This window comes from Geospiza fortis, unplaced genomic scaffold (genome assembly GCF_000277835.1).
Source record: "Geospiza fortis unplaced genomic scaffold, GeoFor_1.0 scaffold381, whole genome shotgun sequence".
NCBI lineage: Eukaryota > Metazoa > Chordata > Aves > Passeriformes > Thraupidae > Geospiza > Geospiza fortis.
Genome location: NW_005054348.1, coordinates 1,699,496 through 1,713,744, shown reverse-complemented (window position 1 = coordinate 1,713,744; position 14,249 = coordinate 1,699,496).

Here is a 14,249-nt window from a genome sequence, read left to right as displayed (position 1 = left end):
GCCACGGGGATCGCTCCTGGCCCGAGGCTTTGCCTGAGGGTCCGCGCAGCCCGCGGGGACCGACCCTCAGAGCGGTCCGGGGTCGCGGGGATGGGGACGCTCAGCCGCTCTCGGGATCAGTGTCGCCTCTGGGGCGCGAAACTCGCGGAGCTGAGTAGGTGCGGGGTCATAGGCATCCGGCAGATGCTTTCAAAGTATCACGGCTCTCCGCCAGAGCCAGTGGGGTTTCTGAGTTAGCTTGGACGATACGTGCTCAAAATGACTCCAGCAGCTGCAGTACTTCCCAACAGCCAGAGCACCGAGACCAAATACCAAAATCAGCATGAAACAAAAATATGAATCCCCATGCTATCTTCTGAAATAATTTTGATACCAGGTGCTCATTGTCGGGGGAAATGAATAAATGAATTGGAACGTGTTTCATAAATTTACACCATCCATGTCAGAATTGCATTTGGTTGTAAAACAAAACTAAAAAATAAGTAAAATAAATCTACAAGCAAAAAAAAAATTGCTGATAATATGAAATACAGAGAAAAGAAATATGGTATATGTAAATATTTTACTTCTGACTATGTCTTCTTGTTTTATAGTGTAGTCCTGCTCCCTTGGAACACTCAGAAGCAAGTGAAGAATGGTTATATTTCATATATTTTTCCTAAAGCTACCAAGTGAGGACAGCAGTACTTAGGGATTAAATCTTGGTCAGTAAAGAATACACTGTGATATGAGCATAGAAGGTTTACAGCAGATAACCATCTGAAGAAAGGCAGCTGAAATGTACCCACGTGCTTTTTGCATGGCTTTTTACTTTAAATGCTTGTGCTTTTTTTTTTCCTTGTAAGAAAGTGTGATTTTGCATTTGGCAAATTGCAACAGCACAAGACATTCCTGGGTAGAGCTATAACCATGCCAGCCTAAAGGGGAAACACATCTAGTCACTGTTATTACTAACATCTATTTACTATTGGGTTCTGTATGTCAGTGAAAATAGTCACTGAGACAAAGTAGCAGGGAGATCCGGGAGGAAGATGATACTGCTCTCCTTGACATACTCACTGTACTTTCACCTGCAACTTCCTTCCATATTTTCAGAGCCTCTAAGACAGTAACTGGTGGATTCATGGAATCCATGGCTTTATATATCCAGGAATATGTGGCTGACCACTGCCACAAGAGCAGCCTTTTGGCTGGATCACCTCCATATCTGAGCATAGACATACAGACAAAGATGACTCAACATCCAGCTAAGGTATCTTTCTCCTCATTTGACAAATCAATGCTTAACCGCAAGACAACTGTAAGTTCTTACAGTTGTATGTGTGCACTGGCATACCACCAGCTGCCTTCCCTACAAAATCATCTTCCTATTACAAACCTACTCCCCCATCATAAGCCCATTTCCAGATTTGCAGAACCAGTTCTCGTGCTTGTGCAACACAGTTCCATAGCAAAGAGAAAGCTTAAATTAACCCCCATGGTAACACACGCACATTTACAAGAGAATAATTTCTGTTAGGCTTAATGTTTTCCACAGCCACATTTACTACAACAGTGAGACTCAACAAAAGGAAAACATAACCAAAACAAGAAGAAAATCCTGAGAGGGTAACATTTTCCTGTCAGATTTACATGATTTCCTAGTATTGTGTCCAGAAGTTGAAGGACAGGGACTACTCAGAAGCTAGAAACTTAGTGTAGTAAATTTGAAATAGATTTGAAGGCTCAAGAGTTAAGTATCTTCATCTGCATGTTTAAAACATGGAGTAATAGCCATGTTAGGGTAAACCCTTTGTCCATTAGTCAGCATATTGAGATTGTTTAGTCTATACTTACCTTAAGAGGATTGCAGTGTTTCTGTTGTAGTTGCAAGTTTACCTTCTATACAGCTCCCACTATGAGGAGTTTCAAGCACTGTTAGTTCTAAGACAAGTAAATAAGTGTCCCGTTGTCCTTTCTAGCATCTTCAGTAAGGACCTAAAAAGGGGATGGAAAAAGCACGTTTGCTTATATTGTAATTAATTGGGAGATATTGATTGGTAACTCCAACCAGAGTGGAGAATGCAAGAGACTCCAGCAAGATTTAAAAACAGAGGGAAAGTATTTAAATGCAAACTGGAATGTTCCAATTGAGAAAGACCTTCCAGAAAGTCTTTCATAGCTGGTAAATACCAAGAACTCCACATTTCCATTGGATATTAAATAAGATACAGCAGCAGTTTACAAAGCAACAGTATTCTCTGAGCAGCCACTGAGAACCTGTACAACAAACAAGCTGGGTTCATTTTGTTACAAGGAGATGACTTTTTCTAAAGGTGTATAATGACACTGCTTTTCCAGAGATTGCTTGTGAGACCAAAGGTGTCACAGAAAATTCACCACTGGAAAGAATTGAGGCTGAAACCAAAAATAAAGATCAGGGGACAAGAGGAAATTGCTAAAGAACTAAACATATGTACTTGATTAAATTATAATGAGGAAATTTGATTGAGATCATGCTTCAAAGATACGTATCATCTTCAACTCAAATATCTGAAGAGGGGTACCAAACAGATAGAGGAATTAAATGGGTGAGTTTAAGGATTAAAGGTGACTCAGACATTGAAATAACTAAAAGAAATAACTAAAGAAACCATGTATCAGCAAATGCTTCCTTACCATGGGGCCTATTTTCAGATAAATCATAGATGAGGCATAGTGGAAGCAGAATGATAGAAATCTTTGAAAAGTCCACACTAGGTTGATCAGATCGCTAAGCAATAGACCTTAAGGAATAATTCTGCACTTAACAAAGAATTGAGACAGTCCAACAGATCTGACTTGAGCTTCGGTGTTCATACGGTGCTAAAATAGCTCACAGATATACACACACGTTGTCATCACATTGCAAAAGCTCCCATACCTTCTTGGTGATTTCTCATGGGTAGCTCCTCACAGCACAACCAACAAACTCCAACTCTATCCTCACCCAGCTAATCCACTCTTTTGTAGCACTCCTCTTCTTATTGGACACATCTGTGGCCTATTAAGGGCAACCTGTTCCTAATCTTTGGTATTTAATACAGCTGCAATGCCTCAGGTGTGAGACTGCCTTTTGTACTATCTTTGTTTTCTTACATTCTATCCCTCCACACGCACATACATATATTTGAGCATTTCACTGTCTAAATGTAAGGAGATTTGGAAAAGGGGGTACAGATATGGAGAAGTCTGACATTCCCAAGCCCCTCCCCAGGTTTCATTAACAGAGAAAACAGAGCTAGCCTTGCCTTTGCTGGCATGACTGGAGTAAGGAAAGTAATGCCCTGGGCCTCCCATGATGATGTTCTGCTGTCCAACGACAACAAAACATTTTAGCAGATGGATCAAAGGACAGAGTAACCATGTGGTCATAAACTGGAGAGAACTGAGTATTTGGGATACTGGCAGGAAAGAATAGTACTGAGGTCTGCTGAGAAGGAGCATTTTTTAGAGAGACAAGGTCATGGGAATCAGAGAGTCACAAGCAAAGGGAAAGCTCACAGGAAGATCATGGAGTGCACATCATAAATTTAAATCACTCTGTCTTAGAACTTAATGTTCATTGTTCACTAGAGTGGAACACAATGAGATTCCTTCTGTAACTCTACATGAACCAGAATCACCAGGCAGGGAAAATAACTCTGGAGCATCTTCAAAAAAAGTGCATTTTGCAGCAGAACTCTCTACAGAAATAAACTAATTCTGAGGCACTCTTAGATGCTTTTGAGAAGAGGTTCGCATGAATGCCAATATTAATTCTTGGCCTCTGCATTAGGGCAGAGAGTAGAAGATTGTAGAATCCCTTCTTTTTCTCTCATGCAGAACTATTGCAGGGCAACAAAAGGGCAGCAATTCTGCAGGACAATCTTCTTGGAAACTCATATCCTGTTCTGGAGAACAGCTGGGCAAGAACAGGAATGTGGTAACACTTGGCCAGTGACCTGGTCAGTACAGAAGAGCTATGCTGCTGCAATACAATGGTACATGGCAGCAGCAGATTCCTGCCCTGGAGCAGGGCAAAGAGCATGAGAGAAACAGAAGTTCTTAGACCCTTCCTAGGTCTGGTGCAAGGAGACACTTCGTATTTCTGGGGTTCTCTTAATTTATTTCTATCTCTCATTATTAGAGCTGGTAACTATATTAATAGGGGACAGAAAAAACCTCAAAGAGGAAGTAATACTTGTACAGAGTCATGAACACTTTTTTATCCCAATTTAATATTTAGGAAAAATTAGATTGAAAATGGAAGAGAAAAATATCAGCACTGTAAAATGGCTAGACAAAAAAAAAATAGCCTTACAATCCTCCCACCTGACATGTAGTCATATGAAAAATATGACTTTTCAATATATATATTTTCAAAATATCCTTCTTACATCCTAATGTTTGATCCCTTTCAAGAACAGATTCTCTAATCCAGTAAGAATTCCAGAACTTCTCTGTAGTAAGAGAGAATTGTAACAGGGTCAGAGAATATATAATTAGTCTCCTATTTAAATATTCAGCTCAGCAGTAACTAGTACTTATACTCCAAGTCTTACTGTTTTGTTATTATCTAAAGGTTTTTGCTTTATGCCATAGAAGTCTCCAAACAGACAATAAAAATTACTTCAGAGTTTTAAAAAATGCGGCAAAGACAGGAAGACAAAATGTACAATCATTTTCTCATACACACAAAAACCAGTTACAATATGAAGGAACATTGTTTTTCAAACAATGGGAATGGGATGCAGAAAACCAGTTTGAATGGGACAGGAAGACAGCTATGGAAAAGGTTATCATTTACCACCTATCTTCTCCAAGACTAAGGAAATAATTACTCTGACCCACTGATAATTGTGTCGGTTTCAGAACATAGATATTACACACAGGTAAAATACATATCCTTGTAGTCTGGCAAAGTATTTAGTATTGTACTAGTATTTAGTACATGTCAAGTTAAACCACTGCTTCAGATTGAATGTGCACCCAAACCAAAGGCAATGATAAATGTTGTATTCTCTTTTATGTGGCATCCAGATTTTGACTGTGAATTTCAGGTGCAGATGTAACATATAAAAAATAAATGCCACATTGAGTATCAACAGCAAAGCTTCTAGGTGACAATCAGAAGGTAAAGAGAGGCCAAGCACAGATCTGATGCTTGTGGAGGCTGAAAATTCTCTAACAAATGGTTACATCCTCAGCTTTTCTACAAACATTCAGAAAGGCTGCTAAAGTCTGAAACACTGACACAGTCTTTCCTGTGACAGCCAAGCTACTCTGTCACATCAGCTTCTTGTGTCTGCAGAGCAGCCAGCCAGCCTCACAGAGCCTGGCTCTGCCTGGATTCTCTGCCTGCTAGAATAATATATCTTGCAACAATTGTCATTTAGAAAGAATATATGATTTCTCAGATGGGTCTAAATGTTCACAACAATTCAGACAAGACAACCTGTTTCCCCCCATGATTATTGAATGACGTTTTTTACAAGGAAAACATCTTATATGTGAAACTGATCTTTCTGGAGTGGAAACCATTGCTCAAGTTAGTGAAATTCACTCAGGAGAATCTATCATTACCTTAAGTGACTGTGAGTTAAACACAGAAATTGATTTTCAGGATAGGTGGTGCAGTGGTGCAGCAAAGGCCAACAGTTTTAATTACTGCTTTTTGCAAAAGAACTAAATTAGGGAAGAAATATTTAATCAATATAACATCTATTCTCATGAAGTGCATGGTCTCAAAATTAGGTTGTGGTTTATCCTTACATGTAGATATATTTGTGAAAGCCCCGCAGAGAGGAAGAACAAAGTTCCCCATAATTCCATGCTTGGCTAGATTGAACACTAGGTATTAATATTTCCTTTAATGAGGCTGCTTGTAAATGTTTTCATTTTTGGTCAAGGTCTACTGAGAAAGAATATTCCTCCATCCAAAGAAGAGGATGTAAACATTTCCTGATGTCTCCTGGTCAGTTGCTCAAGGTCGACTACACCAAAGGCTTTTTGCCTTCAGGAATCCAGTCAGCACACCCCAAAGCTTCCTATAAGCTAACGAAATTTTGCTGTGAGCTTAACATAATTTTCTGAGGGGGAGGTGGGGGGTGGATGTGTGTGCTTAAAGGCAAAGCTTGCCTGAGAATGGCTGAATCATAACCTTCAACTCCAAGAACATTGTCAACAGGCAAAATTTTGGAGCGACAATTCTGTCAATCCCTCCACACAAAATGGTAGTAAAAACTGGTGGATATCAATTCAGTAGTTTCATGGTTTATTTTTAAAATTATTTTTCTTCTTTTTTTCTTCTTCATAGGTTTTCCAGTGTCTTGAATTGAAATTTTAGCTATGAGGTGACATAAGTGTAATAATTTATTCTTAGCCATTTGTGAATTCAAGAACTGACTGTACATTTTCAACCTGAAGACCTAATTTGTGTGCTTGGGGGCAAGTTATGTTTAAAATGTTGGACATAGCACATGTAGATGGCTGTAACACACCAAACATTTCAATGCTGAAAGAAGATTTTTTTTTGCTCCTTTTTAAACTGTGTAAAGACTGTGAACTTTACCCTGACTTGAAACAGTCCAGATTCAAAAAGACCCAGGAGTAATTCCATGAATTAAAGCTATTTATTCTTTCTGACCCAAGGATTTATGCTGCTGTTCACTTCACTTGGCATCTGCAGACTAACACAAGCAATGGCCCACTCACTTCTTCCCAAACAGAGTTTAGTGTTTTAGAGTAGGATATAACACTATAGTTTTGCCACAAAGCAACAATAAAACACTGCACTAAAGTCACTCAGCACAGAAAAAATTGCATTGCCCTAGGGAAAAAAAACAGGCTTGATTTGCAAACCCTGGGATTGATGCAATAACTTATTCACTGGAGAAGTGACAGGGTGAGAGCACGAAAAGTCTTTTTTACAAGAGGTTGTTGGAAACAAAGTCCTTGTGTATCTACACTCCCAGCTGAGAGAGGGACAGAGGGTGCTCCCTGAGGTCAAGTAGCAAGGACTGGATTGTGTCCAAGCTACTAACCCCAGACCTCACTGGAGTGTCACCCCGCAAAGCATTTAGCCCTCAATCTCTACTGGGCTACTGCAGCCCTAAGACACATCTTTTTTCATTCTTCCCCCTCTCGCCCCCTCGTGTTCAGTGTGTCTGAAATAAAATGAACTATTACAGAGACCAGCAGTGGTTTAGTTAAAGCACAAAGCTAAGGGTGTGTCACATACCAAAGCCTGTGACATGAGGGAATGTGCAGGTATTTGAAGTTGCAAAGCCTTTGAGCTAGCTCTGGAGGATGAGAAAGGACAAGAACGAAGTCTGGTTGTGGTTTGTGTCTGCCTTTTGAGTGTGGTCCTTGGAGCAAACTGTTGCCAGACCACTCTGTGTTTTGTCATGGAAAGAGCCTTTTGGGGCGGGCAGGAGATCAGCTAGCACATAGGCAGCTCATATATTCAGGTGTTCAGTGCATGAGGGAGATCCTTGGCCATCTCTCATTTAGGAGTACAGAGATACCTGTGTACCTGTGTCAGAGGTGGGTTTCAATCTTGTCAAGGGGCAGAGACAGCAAGACTGTTACAAAAAAATGTAACAGCTACATCAAACCAGCAAAAGATGTAAAAGCTACACTAGCATATGAAAGGTTACCAAAGCCTTTTCAGGCAATTACTGGTTCTTGCTCTGCAGTCATTATTGGACCTCCAACTAGATGACCTCACCTGTCCCGCCTTCTCTCCCTTGAGCTCTCTGACCCCATTGTTAACTTCCTTCTCCTTTACCTTTTCCCCACAAGGGCCTTTAACACTGCACTGGTTATCTGTATCTTAGTTTCCTTCTTTATCTTTTTTCAGAAGAGTCTTTTTATTAACCTTATGGGATCTTAGGGCTGACCCTCTTTATGGCTCATTGACCAGTTCTCATTCCTTGAGTTCTTTCTCAGAGGAACTCATGCCTGTTTCCCTTTAATTGTAAATCTTTTATGATTCCCTCAAACTTCCTGCTTGAAAAACATTTGAATGTTTTCCAACAGCACAGATCTTTCAAAGTTACTCAGTTGCACAGTTCTGCCAGCATGGGTTATACTTATTTACAAGTAAGGCCACTAAACTTGAGGAAATAACTTAGGAAAGAAAAGGTATTATCCAAAACAAAACTATGTCTGGTCCTTAATTCTCTATTTTTTTTAAGATAGATAATAATTGTTGATTATGATTTTATGTATTTAATGCATTTGTTCCTTAAAATGCTCATCCTATCCAGCAACACATCCATCTTTAGAGCCATTAAATACAATACAAAATTCTCATTTAGACACCCTTATTCAACTTGTCACAGCTGGTATAGTCTGAAAATAATTGGAGATTAAATTGTTGAAAACAAATAATTGGGAAAAAATATGTACTACATTGGACAGAAGTTTTATCAAAATCTTTGATTTTCTGGTGGATATTAACCTTTTCATCATCTGAGGAGGAAGAATAACTTCTGAAGAATGAGCCACAGCATTTGAACAAACAAGAGCATTTTGCTCTTTCTGAGGGAAATCTGCTGTTCTTTGCTTCTTCCATTTAATAAATAAAATTCAGTTATTTAAGTACTCAGAACAGGACTTTGTCTTATCCAAAATATTTTTTTTTCCTGTGGCTTATTCCCTGCGACAGTGCTAAAACATAAAGCAGATTTTCACACAGCAATCACAGTACAATATTCTCAAAATCATTATGTAATAGTTTCAACAGCACTTTCCATTTGTCAGATCCCCACTCTTCCAAATTTCAAAACCTTTCTTGATGATTTAAGAAACATTTATTGTTATTCCACTTTCCAAAGAGAAAAATTCAGGTATCAAAGAAACACAGTTTGTCCACCTGGCAAATCAGAAGACACATAGGAAACTCAGTGAATGTTTCTTAGCAATCAGAAGCAGCTTTTTAAAGTGGAGCAGATTATGTTTCTACCCAAGAAAATTCAATTTCAGCTAATTAGCCTCTCTATGGGTATGCAGAGTGTGAAGTTCTGTAGTTATTCCTAAAGCTCACAAGCCTCAGAGAAAGCTCACCAACTTGGGATCCGCTGCGGACTACCACATGGCAAAAATTAATGAAAAAACCATCCCAAAGAAAAATTAGGAGTCAAGTTTTTTACAGTGAATATGTAACAAAGGATTCTGTTGCTGGCTGCCAAATTCAGCCCCATTGGGGAGGATATGACTGACAAATTACAGCTTAGTAAGCAGGGAAAGATACAAACACTTATGCAACAATTTTCGTTCTGTGTGGTGGAGGAATTATCTGCAAGCTGTTTCTGTTCTCTGTAAATTGTGCCATTACTTTGGAAACAGGATGTATGCTTCAGAGTAAAGTAAAACAAACAGATTAATACAACAGCATAAAGCCACCCCTGACAGTGCAGTATTGTTCAAACAACCCTCTTCTTCAAGGACAGCAAAATACAAAGGTAGGACAATTAGAGAAGAAATTCTGTTTAGTATGATTCTTGAATAAAACCTTACCTTTGAAGTTTCCAGAGCATCATGTCCATTTTGTTTGGCAAACTATGACCAAGACTAAATTAGTTTTCTTGCTTGCTGATGCTTCTTTCCAGATATTCATCAGCATGCCCTACATGTTTCATGCATCTAAGTGTTCTCCAAAACTTTGGAACATTTCTGCCTGAGTATTTGCAACCTTGGGGCTTATATTCAACTGCATATAAGTTACATGTACAGAAAAACTTACAAGTACATTATCCTTATTATTTCACTGCCACTAATGGTAATAACTTTTCTACTTTCTAAGATTTCTGAACATTCCCTACAGTGTACTACAGTTTTCAGACTGACTTAAACAGCAATCTCTCCAGACTGCTCAGCCTTGCCTGAGGTCAGGACATTTTTCATTTCCAAACAGCCGATCTTCTCTGAACATGCTTTTCCCCTCTTGGTACCAGACATAAATATTTGTTGCATGTGCTGCTTCGGCTGAGTAACAACTCAGTTACTGTCCCAGTATCTGAACCAGCTGCTCTCAGCTGCTCCTGCTGTGGCAGAGCCAGACCCAGGACTAAGAGGAAGCCTGTTGGACTCAGTAATCTCACTCCATACTTTCAGAGTGTCTTTTTTTCGATTATGAAGGAACAACCAGGGAGAAGAGAACCTGGATTTCAGAAAGGAGTCAAATGAGAGAAGGATGGTGGGAAAGCAAAGGGGAATTTGAGTCTTTTAAGTCAGAGGATACAAATATTAGGCCTGTCACAACCAGCATTTGTTTGTGCAAGTTGCCCTGATGACTTCAAGAAGGGTGCTGGTAATGAAGAAAAGCACAACTTGGGATATCCAGTCCTGCAGGCAAAGAAGCAAGAGGTGGACTGCTGCCTAACCATGTGTGTACTCCCACCCATGCCAAATGAAAGCCAAGGTCTGCTGATCCTGCTGGTCTTGGCACCCTGCAGCCTAAAATGGATCTCCTCTTTATCAAAGATTTCTCTTACCTCCAGCAGTGCTCGGCTAAGACAAGTGAACTCTCTAAATGAGCATCTCCTGGTTTTAAATAAAAGAGAAATGCTACCACTCAGTAATAAGGAAGGATGCTTGAAAAGATGAAAGGAATAGGCAGGCCTGTCTTGCTAAGCACAAGAAGGGCACTGGTACTGGTGCAAGGAGCAAAAACTGGGTGAAGTTAATTCCAACGAAAAAGAGAACAGCACACAAGAGATGCTAAGAGGATTAAACACTGTGTTTAGAAGTTATCCCTTGTTGAGCTTGACTCCTGCTTCCTATGCCTAGTAGTTTATTTCTGTCTCCAGATTCTATTCAGTGAGGGTTAAAGACTTGGTGTTGCAGGCTTTCACAGCTGGTAAACTGCAGCTGTAGCAAAGCAGAAGCTGAGGGCTCCAGCAGCTTTTATCCCTGGCAGAGGTCTCCTACCGGTAAAGCCAACCAGTAAAGATTCAAGCATATGCTGTTCAACATGAGTGGGACACAGTACAGAACACTTTTATTACTGCATACTTTGTAACCTCCAAAAGGTTGACTTTTCAAAGTTGGCATCAGGATTGCTTGTGAATAGCCAAGAATATACAGTATCACAGGGGAAGTAAAAATTCACCACAAAGGATGCACTGTGCAGCCAGTGCCTGGAGTAGACTGAGTGGAAATCTCATTGTGGTCTTTAACATTCTCATGAGGGAAAGAGGAGGGGCAGGGACCTATCTCCTCACTCTGGTGATCAGTGACAGCACCCAAAGGAACAGGATGAAGCAGAGTCAGGGAAGGTTAGGTTACATATCAGGAAAAACTTTTTCACCCAAAGGGTGTTTGGGCACTGGAAAAGGCTCCCCAAGGAAGTGGTCACAGCACCAGCCTGACAAAGTCCAAGAAGCATTTGAGCAACACTCTCGGGAACATGATGTGATTATTGGGATTTCCTGTGCAGGGCCAGGAGTTGGACTTGATGATCCTGATAGGCCCCTTTCAACTCAGCATGTTCTATGATTCTATGCTAAAGGATGTAAACCTCTGTTGTGCAGTTCCACAAAGATATTTCAAAATAGAAACAAGCAAACTGAACCCCCTGCCATGACAGACTGAGTGCAGCGGCTGTGTCTGCCAGCGTGTCAAGCCTTACACTTTGAAAGTGAGACACACCACAGCCTACCCCCCGGCCTTTTGGAGCCCTCTGCTGCAGGCTCCTTCTCTAGGGAAGCTGTTCCCCTCACGCTCCCGACCTCCTGCAGTCGGAGACGGTGCTCGCTATCACTCATGATTAACCATTTCACAGATTTTCGGGGTTGTGGCGGGTGGCAGCTCGCACAGGCTGTGCTGGGGGGGAGCCACAGGACCCCACGCTGGCACACGGTACTCCCAGCACAATGCCGCCCTCGGGTTTGTATTTGTTTTCCATCGTGCTCGGGTGCAGAACAGTAACAGCAGCACCCTCCGCTGGCCCCTGCCATGAAGGCACCCGCAGGGAAGGTGCTGATCGTAGCTGCTGCTGGACCTGTTATGGTAAATCCAGAGAAACACACCCTTTTACTAAACTTATTAATAGGTCATGCCCTCTGTAAGCGGCCCCCAGCTGCCTCCAGTCACTAGGCACACACACGACGTAAAAGCAAGGTCAGGGACTGTAAACCTTATGCACAGAAAGAGCACTTAATTTTAGTGTTAATTACAAGACTCACAAACAGTGTTATAATATATGAAAATATGTAATCTCCAAACAGACTAATCTTAATTAGAACTTTAGTTAAATTGCCAATTTTATTTTGGTGCTTGTAATTAAAAGTTAATATCTTGAAAAATTTTAAATTTAATTATTAAAATTATTATAAATTATTGCAATTTCTTTTCCTCCAAGATTTCTGGACATTGGATATGCGCAAAATTCAATCAAAAAAAAAGAGGCACAACCTAAGCCATGCACCTGAGGAAGACCTGGTGTCTGTGTGCATGGCAGCTTGCAAAAATGTCTTTTAGAAGTAGTGACTGATTAAGCACATACAACATATTTTAACTTGTTTTCTTTTTCTTTTAAGATCACCTGTGTAATCACATTAGTGATTTAAAAAAATTTATTCTGTGTAGTTACAGAAACTCTACTTATATTGAAGTGTCCAATAATAAAGCCATAAAGGTCCATATTGAAAATTATGGTCTACCTAAATCAGTTCATAATCTGATTTATAATTGTCTGAGGGGGTGGGAGGGATATTTGCTTTCTGTTTAGCATATGTGCATTCATGCAGAGTAGCAGTGTTTCCAAGAGCTGGCTGATATGGATATTTGATTCTTATTACTCTTACACAATTGTGTAACCAAAACCACCTAGACTGAAACTGGGATTAATTAATATTTCATTAATATTTCCTTACTGTAACTACATGGATGTGGATATTTATATGGAATTTAAATGGATAGACAGCATTTGAAATACCCTCTCCAAGTTCACGTGAGTAGCCAGATACTAAGTGCATCTGCAGTGACTGGAGTAATTCTTAGCACAAATTCCTGGACACCCTAACCATGTGTAAGAATTCTCATTGGATTAGATCTTCAGCCAGTATATCATAGAAACATGAGTGAGATGAGTATATAAAGTGACTTCAATAAAGAAAGGAGTCATATTTTCCAAGACAGAAATATGTCCCTAAGTGGGGGGATAAAATCAACATTAAGTGTTGCTGCCCAAAAAGACAAGTGGTGACACTGTTAGTAAAATTACTTACTCCAATTCTGGTAATGTTCAAGCTTTTTTTTAACAAATTGTCAGCGTGTGGGTTCCTAGGAGTTTAAAAATTTACTGATCTAGTATTACCAAGGCAAATTTTTAAAAAAATCCTCATAAAATTGCTTAAATGTAAAAAATGTTAAAAATAAGGTTGATGGTAATAGAAGCAAAGAATACATAATGAAAGCTAACACACTCAGATTGCTAAGTTTATATCAGCGAAATCCCTCTGAAAGGTTAGAATTTGTTACTACTGAGTGTTCAGGGTTTTCAATTTCTTTGCATATATAGCTATCTATCTCAAAATTTCATAGAAACATTTATATGTCCTTAGTAATCTCAGGTTATATGGTGAATTTTAAAAGGCTGATATTTTTCCATGTTCTCTGTCTTGCAGGAGAATGCACAGAAAGCACATTTTGGGTTTTTTTCCAAAATATATATCATGCCTTCTACCATATAAAGCTATAAGGCTTTTATAAAGAGGATGCAGTGTGAAAACTAGCTTCATGTTTTCATTTTGCTTTAAATAGAAATTACTTTTTTTATAAAGTTCTGTAAAGTTAATAAATAAAAACTATTTAGATTTAGTCTGTCTTCCGAAAATACTTGGAAGACTGAATTTTTCTTGTGTTATTCACTTACAGTGCCCTGTGGGGGAAACTAACCATGCATCATCCCTACTGTCTTCTGACTACCAAATTACACTCTTTTTTAATGCAAACATTCTCTGACATTACTATTTTGCTACCCTTAATTAAAAATCATTGATAAACATAATAAAAGAGATAGGTCGTTAGAACATATTTGGTAAGATTGTAACCAAATTATAACCAAAGCTGCCTGCTGAGAGACAGAGGCTTGCATAGCCTACCTTTGAAGATGCAGTCCTGGATATGAACGAACGAACGAACGAACGAACGAACGAACCAACCTTCCTTCCTTCCTTCCTTCCTTCCTTCCTTCCTTCCTTCCTTCCTTCCTTCCTTCCTACCTTCCTTCCTTCCTTCCT